We start from the raw sequence: 12,914 nt of genomic DNA, 5'->3' as shown, positions 1-12,914 counted from the left end.
TCCCGGAATATCCAACAAGGGGGACGCAGGACATTCTGAATCGAGGCAATTTGTTAAAATTGTTCAACGAAACGCCGGCTCTAAAAGAAATCACTTCTCAGGACCTCTACTCCGTCGAATTTCAACAAAACGCAAATAACGCGGTCATTGAAGAAACAGTTACAACTTGGGCCTCAAAGGACCTGGTAGAAAGGATATATCTGGCAAGACCCCAGTTTGAATCATGGGGAATATCCTTAATGCGACACAGGCGTCCTAGGTACCCCCATCCCTTACAGCTCAACACAGGTGACCAAAACAAGGGGCAAGGGAGTAGAGGTCAACATACCACTTGTCTACGAGGCGCCCGGGCCTCTACGCCAGAGCGGGCACAAGAAAGTCATAAACCACGAACAACAGATCTCCATTACGCAGATAGAACAGATTGGTCGTGGATACCCAAGGTCCTGTGCAATAAAGCTACCTAACCCAGACCAAACCCCTACGTAACCCAGCAGAATGAGATGCTCCCCCAGAACCCAGCAAAGAAATCAAAAGTTTCAATTTGCTCTTGGAACGTGCATGGCTTTCGAGAAATGGCCCAGGACCACGAAACTCAAGCCTTTTTCCTACGACAAGTTATAATCTTGATCCAGGAATCATGGAAACTGCAATCGACTCCTATTTCAGGTTTCAAAGAACATCAAATATACGCAGAAAGCCTGTCCACTCATGGGCATCCCCGCGATGGATTATCAACGTATGTAACCCATAAATATAACTGGGTTTCAGAGGAGATAGACGTAGGCCTGAAGTGGGCCCAAGTGATCAAAATCACCGAAGCCCCATCATCAGGGACTGAGCCATGGAAAATGTTAATATTCAACATCTACATCCATCCTGACAGAAAGGCACAAAAAGAAAAACACGCATCCTTGCTGTCACTCATTAAGGTCATGCAAAGGAGCTATTCGCAATACCCACAGGTAATTTCCGGGGACTTCAACAACGCCCTAATTGATCAAAACAAGGCGAAGGTGAAGATGACTGGAAACAGTAGCGGAAAAAAACTAGTATCCAGACGAAACGAATATGGACTGTCCATCCTGAATGGCAACACAAAGGGGGACATACCGGCAGCCGCCACATATTTGAGCGGCAGGGCCCGTTCAACAATTGACTACTCAATAGTAAGTGATGAGTTAATTTCCAGCGTCGACTCATTTGGTATAGAACATCGAGTTGAAAGTGACCACTTCCTCCAAATAATAAGTTTGAACATTGCATCAAGCACGGTGCCAACAACGACCTCCCTTTTGCATCACGCAACAAAGTTTAACCTGAGGAAATTAAAATGGCGTGGAGATGGGTTGGGCAAAATCACGGACTCAGTTAAAGCCCATATGGCCAACTTGGGAACCCAAAAGGAGGATGACCTACTACCAAAGTGGGAGCGAATGATTCAGGACCTGCAGCAAAACGTCCCAGCAAGGTCAGGGAACCACAATAATTTTAACACCAAGAAGGAGCCTTGATTCAACATGGAGCTAAGAGCCAAAAAGAGAAAGGTTGCTAAAGAAGTCCGCTTCCTCGCAAGCCAAAACACGCTGGGGTCAGTGGCAAACAAATCAAATCTGAGAGAAGCTAGGAGTACCTACAGGAAGGCTCTGAGGGCCGCAAAGTACCGATACAAAGAAATGAACTGTTAATCGCGGGAAAACATCCTAATAGCCGGGACTTCTGGGGCATAATAAATGACCTTAACCAAGGGGCAAAACTCCAACAAGAAGCAGGTGTTGGAGCAGAAACCTGGGTCAGACATGTGCAAACCCTATATAGCAACACAGACCCAGGCCACTTTAAAGACTTAGGGGCAGCTAAGGATAACAAGGAGGAATCAAAAGGACTGAATAACAAGGAATACAGGGAACCAGAGCGGGAAAAACCTCAGAAGGGGTCAACAGAGCTAGTTGACCTAACCACCAAAAACAAACTGAGGATGATAATTTCAAGATTAAAGTCAGAGGGTGCAGCAGGCCCAAATGGGCTGCCAAACCCGATCTTTAAGCACAACCCGGACTTGTGGGCAGAGACCCTAACGCCTCTTTCAACCAAATATACAAACAAGCAGAGTTACCCGCCTCCTGGAAAGGCAGTATCATCCATCCCATTTTTAAGCATGGAGACCATCGCAATCCCTCGAATTTTGGACTAATATCCTTAATAGAAGTAGAGGCCAAACTTTACACCTCCTGTATCCTACTCGAACTACAAGCTTGGATATTAGAAACAAAAATCATCCCAAAATTTCAAACAGGATTCAGGCAAGGAATGGGAACAACAACTAACCTAACTTGTCTGTCTATCCTAACGGACCAAGCAAAAGCTAAGGGCACCCGCTTGTACGCCTGTTTTATAGACATCAAGTCTGCCTTCGACCGGGTAAACAGAGAGCGTTTGTGGAGAAAATTAGAGAGCTGGGGGGTGCCATACCAACTCTTAAGAGCTATCAAAGCCCTACATCACCACACTTGGGTAAGAGCGAAACTGGGAAATGGAGGCAGTACAACCAGTAGCATACAAACGCACCAAGGCCTAAAACAAGGCTGTGTATTAGCCCCCACCCTTTTCAACCTTTTTCTCTCCGATCTCTCAAGCGCGATCGTTTCAACAGATAGCCACCCTCCATCTTTGGCCAACAATCCAATACACTACCTTCAATACGCCAACGATATCGTATTGTTGAGCAAAACTCCAATCGGCCTACAAAAAGTTATTAACAAATTAACCTTGTATTTAGAACGGGAAAGCCTAGAACTTAACAAAGAAAAAACCAAAGTGGTCCGTCTAGTAGACCCACAAAAGTTAAAGTATAAATGGATGGCCCAAGGAACAACAGTCAAAGAACAAGAGTACTACAAGTACTTGGGAATTACAATTACCAAGGGAGCAAACTACAAGGATCACAAAATAGCACTAAAAGCAAAAGTACAATCTTTAATCTTTGCGTACCGTTCTCTTAAGGAAAAAATGGACTGTCCCAATTATAACCATCTGTTAAAAGTAATGGCAGCGCAGATTATGCCCACCCTATCTCACGGTTTAGTCACGTGGTGTGGCAAGGAGGTCGATCTTTTAAACGATTTACAGGTCAAAATTTAGAAATCGGTTTTCAATTTGCCAAAATCCGCCTCTGCCTCACAAGTCAGGCTTGAATTTGGTCTGCAAAATCAGAAGTTCCGGAGCATGAGCGGCTTCGTGAAATTCTGTTACAAACTTAGATCTGCAGACCCAGAGACACTGGACTGGCTAAGCTGGGAGGAAATTAAAAAACGGGGGGAAACCGAAACCCCGAACACCTGGGGAAAGTATCTGAAACTCAGTGTGGAAAAGTTGGAGCTGGAAGCAGTCTGTAAATCTGAGACAGACAAAGCAAGGCTAACTAAATTAGCCAATTTGTCAGCAAAAAGGAAATCCTTCTTGGAGGACAAAGAGTTATTGACAAAACGTCGGGATGCCTGGACCATCATGAACTCCTTCACAACCCAACAACCACAAGCATATTTGGTATCCCACTTCAGTGGTCATCTAAAAAAGGCCTTTACAGCCTACCGGATGGGGATGCATGTCTCAAGGGATTTACTACCGGTTTGGAAACTGTCTCACCAGACGAAACAATGTCGCCTCTGCGGTTACAAATCTGAAACCCTTGTCCACCTTTTCTGTATATGTCCGGCCCTGATTAGTCAGAGATTACTCCTATTGAAACCCATATTCTACGCGCTAAATATCCGCTCCTGCAGACATGCAGTCACAAGCTGGCTTGGAGGCTCCTCCATAATCCTGGCATGCTGTGGAGCTAAATTCATGGCAGAAGCAAGAAAATGCCTAGAACTAACAGAACAGGCGGCCCAGCCAGCTGGCGGGACAACAGGCTGACCCTAACCCCTGGATTTTATATGCCCAGTCCCCAACAAAAAGAGAGACTGAGAGACACTAATTTCAGTATTTTTTAATTTTGCACTGTTATTTTATTATGCGAATTTTGTAACAATTTTAACTAATTATGCAAATAAAACTTTTTGACTTTGACTTTGACTAACATGGGCCGGCAAACAGGCCAGAGTAAGCTGGAGAGTCTCACCCAACCATATCACCTTGGCGGCTTTGAGGTACCAGACTTTCAGTTGTATTACATTTGCGCACAAGCTCAACACGCACACTATTGGACGAAGCCCCACGCATACATCCCACATGTTGCGGTAGAGAGTGATAGTGTCTCTCCTGCGCCTCTGATGGCGCTGCTGGCCAACCCCGTAAGTTATACATCAAAAGATACGATACATACAGCCAAAAACACTTCTAGAGCGTGGCATGCATTGGCGCACAGAGCACACAAATTGCCGATATATGCACGGGCACTACCAACAGCAAAACATCCTCACCTCACGGTGACACAAGAACCCAACATACAGATACTCCTTGACGATATGGGATTACAGACTATGGGCCAAGCGTTCCCTCATAACACATTTCTTAAATGGTCGGACCCTGCTTTATGCGCTCATCAGACCCCAATGAAACATTTTGCATACCTGCGCTTCCGTATGGCTATGAGGGCTCTATATAATACGTTGCCTACTGAACCTGACCAATTGACGACACTGCAAGTGCTGCTAACAGCCCCAAATCGCAAGAATTTTGTAACACGACTCTACACCGCAGCCCAAAGTGAACAGGCTGATGGACCCATGGCGGCGCGGGGCAGATGGGAGAGGGCACTGGGTATCCCAGTTGATGAACAGGATTGGCAATACAGTTGTACGCAACTTACACTTCTTACATCAAACTTTAACCTACTCATCATACATTTTAAGTTCCTTCATCAACTATATTACACGCCTGTAAAACTACACAAACTGGGGTTCAGAGACAATGACTCTTGTCATCGATGCAATGCGGCAGGTGCAGATTTTTTACACATGGCATGGGCTTGCCCGGGCTTGCAGACCTACTGGCATGCAGCCACTAATGCGTTGAGTACCATGCTTTCGGAACATATTCCAAATACCCCTCTGACATGCCTATTGGGAATCAAAAAACTCAAATACGCTAGACGTAGAAAGTTCTTGGCAGTGGCGTTACTTCTTGCGAAACGACGTGTAGCAATCAGATCGGGTAGCAAGAGACCACCCAGACTGAAAGACTGGATAAAAGACATGACCTATTGTAAGACAACACTAGAAACCTATGCTGAAGACATACCAATGGCGTCAAGACCCAGAGACTTCTGGGAGACACTTATGCAATATTTACAGGACGCTTCAGAATAACTGGTGTTTACAAAGGCTGATTTATTAACATAATGATGTGGTGTTGTAGGGCAAGATGCACGCAGAGGACCAGATGAGATATGGAACTGGGCGGGAAGCCGTGGCGGGGGGTTTCTAGCGTAAGAGGTTTATAATTATTGCTGTTCGACGATCTTTTGTGGCATAAAGGATAACTTCCTGTATGTAACCTACAACGTAATTAATGGGCGTCAATTGTATTTCACAATAACAACTGTCATATGATAACAAAGCTATGTAGTTGCTGATCGAAAAAAAAAAAAAATACAAAAAAAATATATATATTTTGACTCTCCGGATACTCCTTGGCATACCATTTGTTTGGATTTTATTGGGCCCATGGAGGAACTTAATGTGCATCAACGGTTTGCAATAGTGTGTATTGATGTTTACAGCAAATGGTTGATTGTTGAGTTTGTAAAGGATATTACTACAGACACTACTATCAAATTTTTTAAATTACTTTTTCAAGGGGAAGGTTATCCTAGTGTCATTGTTACAGATAATGGAACACAATTGGTTTCACACAGTATGCGTTCTTTTCTTTCCCATTGTGGTGTGTTTCATCATCGCACCTCCCTATATAATCCACAGGGTAATGGCCTTTGTGAGAGGATTAATAGACTTGTAAAAGGCACTTTCCAATTGGCATTTTCTAGAGGGGGGAACGTTTTGGATCTTGTTCAAGAAATGGTTTCTGCTTATCGCACTACTGTTCATTGTGGGAGGACCAAATCTCCTTTTGAAGTAATGCGTGGCAGAGTTCCTGGGACCAAGTTGATTCCTTTTTGGGTGAAAGATCTTTTTACAAGAAATCTCAATAGAGGTACAGATATTTTGAGTGATAAAGCAATTTGTAAAATTTCTAAAGGTGATTTTGTGAAAGTTAAACCAGGAAGAGTTTCTAAGGGTTTGACGAAGTTTAGGGGTCCTTTCTGTGTCAAAGAAGTTTTCCCCCATTATTTTGTTCTTTCTAATGGGAAAAAAATGGAATAAGAGGAGGGTCGCTTTATATCAAAGAAATGGTTCGCTGATTTCTGACATTTCTTTGAAAGATTCTGTTGTTGATCCTCACAATGATAAAAGTAGTGGTTATATGTTTTCATCTCCAGAAGATTGTGTTTCATTTTCTTCTCCTTCTGACAGGAATTGTGATGGGGGTGGTGATGTCTCGGATTCTGGTTTTTCAAGTACCATCATTGAGTCCACTTTCCCTCAAGTATCTTCCCCTGATATCAGTCCCAAAATTCCAAGGTATCGTAAACCACCTTCTTACTTAACCACTTGGATGCTAATGACAAGGGTAACTCGTCATGGAGTTCCCATTCATTTCAATGGAATTTGCATGGAATCCACGGACATGCCATAGCATCCAAGTGGTTAAATGATTATGTTTGTAATTGATGTATTGTATTTTGTTTTGCAAAGGGGGGAGATGTGTTGTAAATAGATTGTGTTCATTTCTGTATTACTTCTCTATGATCCTAGGTCTCTATGTACTTTCTTTATTCTAGAATTAGCATGCTGACTTTGTACATTCTATGTTCTGCTCTGTGGCAGTTTGCAGACTGGTCAGCAGGCGTTGGGCTATACTTTGCTGTGCTCCTGAATAAATCACCTATTTCTGTCTATGGAGTCTGGAGCTTAATTTACCACACTCACCTATCTGGAAAAAGGTCCACTTTAAGGAATTCTAAATAAAACGGAATCTAAAGAAATAACATATAATGTTGAGCACACAAGTATCTGATTTATTAAAGATTTTTTTTTAAGTTCTCTGTGTTGCCTTTCGGTTACTTCAGAGTACTTGACTGAGGAAATCAATGTACTGATTAGAGCAGGTTGCAGTCTTATCAGACAGGTTCAGTGAAGCATTCCCGTTGAGTTAATATATTGAGTCTGCAAGATCACCCTTGCTCAACAAAAGGCATCTGTGTGCATCTCAGCATGTATGTTCCTCAAACAGATGGTGCCTGATAATGTTACTGAGGGACAGAATGAGTGGCCTAAGCCATAGAAGACAATACTCCTGAGGGCATCTAACACTTTTTTGGTAAATGTAACCACTTTTTTTATTGCTTGAGGACAGAGGTTAATGAACCTCTACTTGCCCCCGTTACCGATATTCATGTTTTATGTTAAAAGAAAAAACACCAGGTTGACAACAAAACTTGGAGTTTAGACCTGGGCAACTGTCGCTCCTTTTTTTGTCAGTGTGAGAAGGAACAGCATCTCCAGCATTTGTAATTCAATGGCCATAACAGGAGTCTGATATACTTTCTATAATTCTGGAAACATATGGTGAAACATAATTCACAGATATGAGAAAAATATTCCTTTTTGTTGCTAAAAATATCATTTTTTGTGCTTTGCACAGAGTAAATTAAAGAATAACACCTAATTGTAAGGTATACTAAAGACAGAAAACAGGTAGATGCTTATTTGTTCTCATTCATTGGGATTTTACAGACCTCACTATAAATAGCAAGGAAATATACAAATGGCCTCATCAGCCATGTCATGGTGAGTTACCTCCTGGCCCTCAATATTCCTAAATCTAGCTGTGTGACCATTTCTGCTCAGAGAGGGGTGAGGTAGGTGGTTTCACAGGTTTTTTTGATGTTTAGGACAGAAACACTGGTCTTCAGAGTCTATTGTTTTCTTTGCGACTTATTTCTGCGGTGCCTAACTAGGGGCCAGATGTAGGAAGGCCTTTACCGGTCGGTAATGGCCCATTTCGGCCGCTACCGACCGGTATTTGGGTTTTGAAATGTAGGGGGCCTCAGAATTACAGAATCTGTAAATTTACCGATTCGGTAAATATACAGAGTCGGTAAATACAGAATCGGTAAATATACCGATTCTGTAATTCCAGATGTAGCTGGCACTCCAAAGAGTGCCACAGGCCCTTTAGGAGTCGGTATTTGCCACCCAATCCTATTGGGTGGTAAAATACCACATTCCAGTGTACATGCACATCTGTGCATGTACACCTATGCCATGTGACACACAGACATGCCCTAAGGGCATGTATGTGTGTCACATTGCACACAAGGCAAAAACTGGGGTGCTACAGGGTGTCAAAGTGACACCCTGTCCCCCTTGGCAATTCGGTATTTTTACCGATTCTGTAATTACAGAATCAGTATTTGGCATTGATTCCTATGGGCTTCAAGGCTCATAGGAATCAATGGCAAATACCGATTCTGTAATTACAGAATCGGTAAATACCGATTCCTACCAATTCCGTAAAATTTACCGAATATTTACCTACATCTCATTTACAGATTCATGAATACCGAATAGGTAAAATTCGGTATTTATGAATCGGTAAATGAGATTTACCTACATCTAGGCCTAAATGTTTTGTTTTGTAGAGCTTGGTCTAAAAAACTCAAACTTCTTGAGAGAGATCCACAGCTATCAAGGCTGAATCCGTCCATGGAAGCTCCTCATTACTTGAGGCAGCAGCTTCACTGATGTAGAGAAAGGTTCACTTTGGGGTATTTTGGAAAGTTGCTTGGCGGTGTGAAAACTGAACGCCGTCACATTTTCACAAAAGTAAGTTGAGTTTTTTTTCTCAAACAAATATTTAGATAATTAAATTGTGACTCAAACATACAATTGCTTGCAAAACAACATTTTGATTCACAGTGCAGTCAGATTAAAATCATGGAGAGGATTACAGTAAAAGAACAAAGAGGACACCTGAAAGTGATAGATGGGAACTGTATGTATTATAAGTAAATAACAAATGTGGAAGAAAAGATCTCACAATGGATGACTAAGTGAGGGGGACAGGAAGGAAAAATGGGAAGACAATGAGAGTTAAAGTAATGAGAGAGAATAAGTGAATTAATAAATGCATTAATAACAGTTTCAAAACACACAGATTTCTGAAGAGAGGAATAAGATATGACAGGTTCAGCTCTCCTATTTGCTTCTCCCCAAACCATCATTTTTCTTTTCCAGACAGGAATGTTGTGAAAAGAATATTGTGAAAACATGTTTTTTAATTCTCTTCTTATTAATCCTCATTTTATCTGAAAACTGTGCCATTTTAGTATGAAATTTATTTTCAGAGGAAGAGAATTAACAGGCATAGAGGATATGAGGTACAGTTTCTCTTCCTCTCAGCATGTAGGATCTTCTTTGAAGATGGCACACCCAGAGCCTGCTGATTGCCTCAATCAGAATTTAAAGGAATGATACCTAAATGAGCAAAAACAGTGCAGATTTATAAGGAAATACAATTTTGTGATAAGAGGAGGCTTGAGTCCAGTTAGACAGGATCAATGAACTGTTCCTATCGGTCACTATATGGCCTTTCTCCCCAAAATATGCTACTCAAAGAGCTGCTGCATGATAATACGGAGGGAGGGGCAGAATTTTCAAAGGCCGAATCTTGGGAGAAAAACACATTGAAGGCAATCTAACACATTCCTGCAAATGTAGCCTCTTTCATTGCTTGAGGACAAAGGTTCATGACCCTCACCTTGCTGCATTATTGAAAGAATATGTCTTTTTTTTTTTTTTTCCAAGAAAAACATTTATTCCACGATTTCCATTACAAAAAAAGGAATATGCAGGTCAAAGAGAACGTGACTAATTGGTGCATTTTTTGCAAACTGAGAGATGGCCTTCAAAAATAAATGTGATATCATTAAATTGTAGTCATTAGCGCTAGGATAGTTTCTTCTGATCGAACGCCTGCTGGCCGAAGATTGGTGCTCCATTGGTTGTTCTGCCTTCTCTACGACTTCTTCAGCAGGCTGTGCAACCTTTCTTTGTGGCCTTTCTTCAAGGTCTTCCAGGAATGTGGCTACATCATCATCATCATAGATTGTAACTTCCATGTCTTTACCAACGATGCCAACAGAAACATTCTTTGTGGTCAGGTTTTGTTCTGCTGGAAGGGTTTCTCTTAAAGCACGCAATCCATGCTTCACCAATTCATTCAGATTGCATTCAGCAAATTCTGTCATGTGTCTCTCCAAATAAGTACGAGCGGACTGTGAACGAGCTCCTATAGACATGGCTTTGCAGTCAAAGTAGTTAGCAGAGGGGCATGTTTGGAAAATATGAGGCCCCATATCGTCAAAACCAGCTGTCAATAATCCCACACCATATGGTCTTCTTCCATAGCGCTGTGTTGGTATTTGCGTTTTGCTTCCAATGAGGGACACTAGGCGAGACACTGGGAGAGGCCGGTCAAAAATAAAGCGTGAATCCAGACACTCATGACGCATGAAGTTGCATAAGAGCCTGGCATCTGCAGTCAGACCAGCAATCGAGATGCCAATGTGGTTGTCTACATTCAGAATTTTCTTCTGATGAGCAGCAAGTTCAGACTGTGCTCTCTTTAGGGCTACCAGAACAGCATGGGTTTTAGATTTCAGTCCTTCAGTTGCAGAGCCTTGCTTCACTGCTTCCATGGCATATTCGATTTGATGAATTCGGCCCTGAGGGCTCCAGACAGTCACATCGTTGTCATACTGGTTGCGAAACATGTTGCCGATCACTCGTGTAGAGACTTACGGATACTGTCTGCAACAATATGTATTTCTAAGCTCTAGCTCTAGCAATGTAGCACCAAAGGTAGGAGGATGTTATTCTTTTTTAAACCTTTATTTTACCATTTTATAACAGGTCAAAGAACCAGGCAGCAAGTAGTGGTGAGTACGGTGAGCACATAAACCAAGTACAATTTTATATATGACATTGTTGAAAGCACCAGACACATTAGGCTCCTCAATAGGACACCAGGCCTCACCCCGCAGGACTTTAATCCCCCTCCACTTCAGGATGTCCCGTTGAAGACCCCCTATCCATACTTTCCTCCCCAGTAGTCTGCCCCTTCATTTTCCGAAGAGGGCCAATCCAATGTCGGATTCAGGAGGACATCACATTAGTCTCTCCAGTCCGTTAGATCCTCTGCTAACTTGTCATCAGATCTGTGTAACTTCATATGAATTTCTTCTGCTAGTGACCACTCCATTATGTCCCTGTGCCAGTGTATTATCTCAGGTGCTCGGGGACCCATCCATGTAATGGCAACCCTATGTCTAGCCAATACTAATGCCAATTGTGAAAATGTATATTGCAGTTGTCTCCCCCTTGGCCATTTGACATTACCCAATTGACACCACTGTGGCGAAGGGACTATAGGCAGACGGGTGTTCCTGGCAATATTAGCCACGAATCAGTGCCAAAATGCCTGCATCAGACTGCAATGCCTGGCTAAACTTAAAAGTCGGCATTGTCTGCACCACATCGGGGACAGCTATAGGGCCGTGTCGAGGATAAACGAAGTAGGGCCCAAGGGGTGAAGTAAGTCTTGTGAAGGAAATGTTAGTGTAACAACTAAAAACAAGCATTGGTGGAGACAGTAAGTATTAGTTGTTAACCTGTGTCCAATCCCTGTCAGACAGTGGTGTGTCGAGGTCCAAAGCCCATGCGAAACGCTCCTGGGGAAGGGTCACTGTGCCCTATGCCCACATGGCTCTGCATAGCAAGGATATTAAGTGGCCCCCAGTGCCACATTTCAGTAAGACCCCAAGCGTTTATGTGGGAACGGTGGCCCAGGGTAAGAAGGCCAAGTGGTCCTAGCTACGTCGGCCAGGTTAGCATGTAGTAAGAAGTGATCAGGGCCAAGTGTGAATTCCTGGCTTGTCTCCTCAAAAGTGATAAATGCTTCTCCGGGGTACAAGTCTCCCAAAAGTGCTCACCCACCCTCCTGCTTTTCTTGAAAGGATATATTGTCTAATAACTGACTAACCGGTTTTAATTATTTTTATAAACAACAGAAGAGTGTCCGCACAGGGAAAATAGTATCCAGCACAGGATTAGAGAAGAGAAGAAAATCAACCTAAGAAGGAGTCACTTAGGGATTTTTTAGGAAGCCCTCACTCACCACCCTGGGTGGAGACATGCTTCATCATCGGGCCCACCAGGAGCAGCCGAATGCCTCCCTGGTGTGCTACAACACCAGATTACTGCGGAGCTGGTTTTGTGACAGTAATGTGCAATAAAATTGTGAGATTAAAAATGCCAACAGGCTATACCAAGCAAAAACTTTATTCCGTGGTTAGCTGGGCATAGGATAAAATATATGTGTCGGGAAATTTACCAACTATTGTGTTGGGTGTTTTCCACTTTAGAGTGGGGTCAACATGTTTCTGCCCTTATGTGTAATAGTTTTACGGGGCTTTCATCAGGACCATGTAATCGTGTACCTCGGTGGTGTGGACGCGCTAAGGCCCACCCTTGCCAGAGGACGTGAAAGTTAAAAGTAAGCTGTAAAAAAAGTGCAAAAAAACAAACCAGAAAAAGTGGTGGTTCACACAAATTATGCGAAACCTGTGGTCTGAAAAGGAATAACAAACACACATAAAACACAACAGAAATGGTTTTAGTAATTGGACTGGAGCGTATTTTGCAAACACTGATCTCGAAGTTCTGTGCTTGGACTAGTCAGTAGCATGCCTGTGGAAAATAACCATATTTTATGCCTGAAATTGTGTCAATGTGAATCAGGCAGTGTCCGGACATGCAATTGACGGGAAAGGGGCGAAAGGCGGTCGC

At 42.8% G+C, this 12,914-nt stretch overlaps 1 pseudogene; it reads right to left on the bottom strand.

The window, feature by feature from the left end:
* Positions 1 to 9,852: 9,852 nt before the first annotated feature.
* LOC144761705 (proteasome subunit alpha type-1 pseudogene) lies at positions 9,853 to 10,875 on the bottom strand (annotated as a pseudogene).
* Between the last annotated feature and the right edge of the window lie 2,039 nt (positions 10,876 to 12,914).

The sequence above is a fragment of the Lissotriton helveticus genome, chromosome 6, assembly GCF_964261635.1.
Source record: "Lissotriton helveticus chromosome 6, aLisHel1.1, whole genome shotgun sequence".
Lineage (NCBI taxonomy): Eukaryota > Metazoa > Chordata > Amphibia > Caudata > Salamandridae > Lissotriton > Lissotriton helveticus.
The sequence above is the reverse complement of the archived record's forward strand: the minus strand, read 5'-3'. Positions and strand labels throughout refer to the sequence as shown.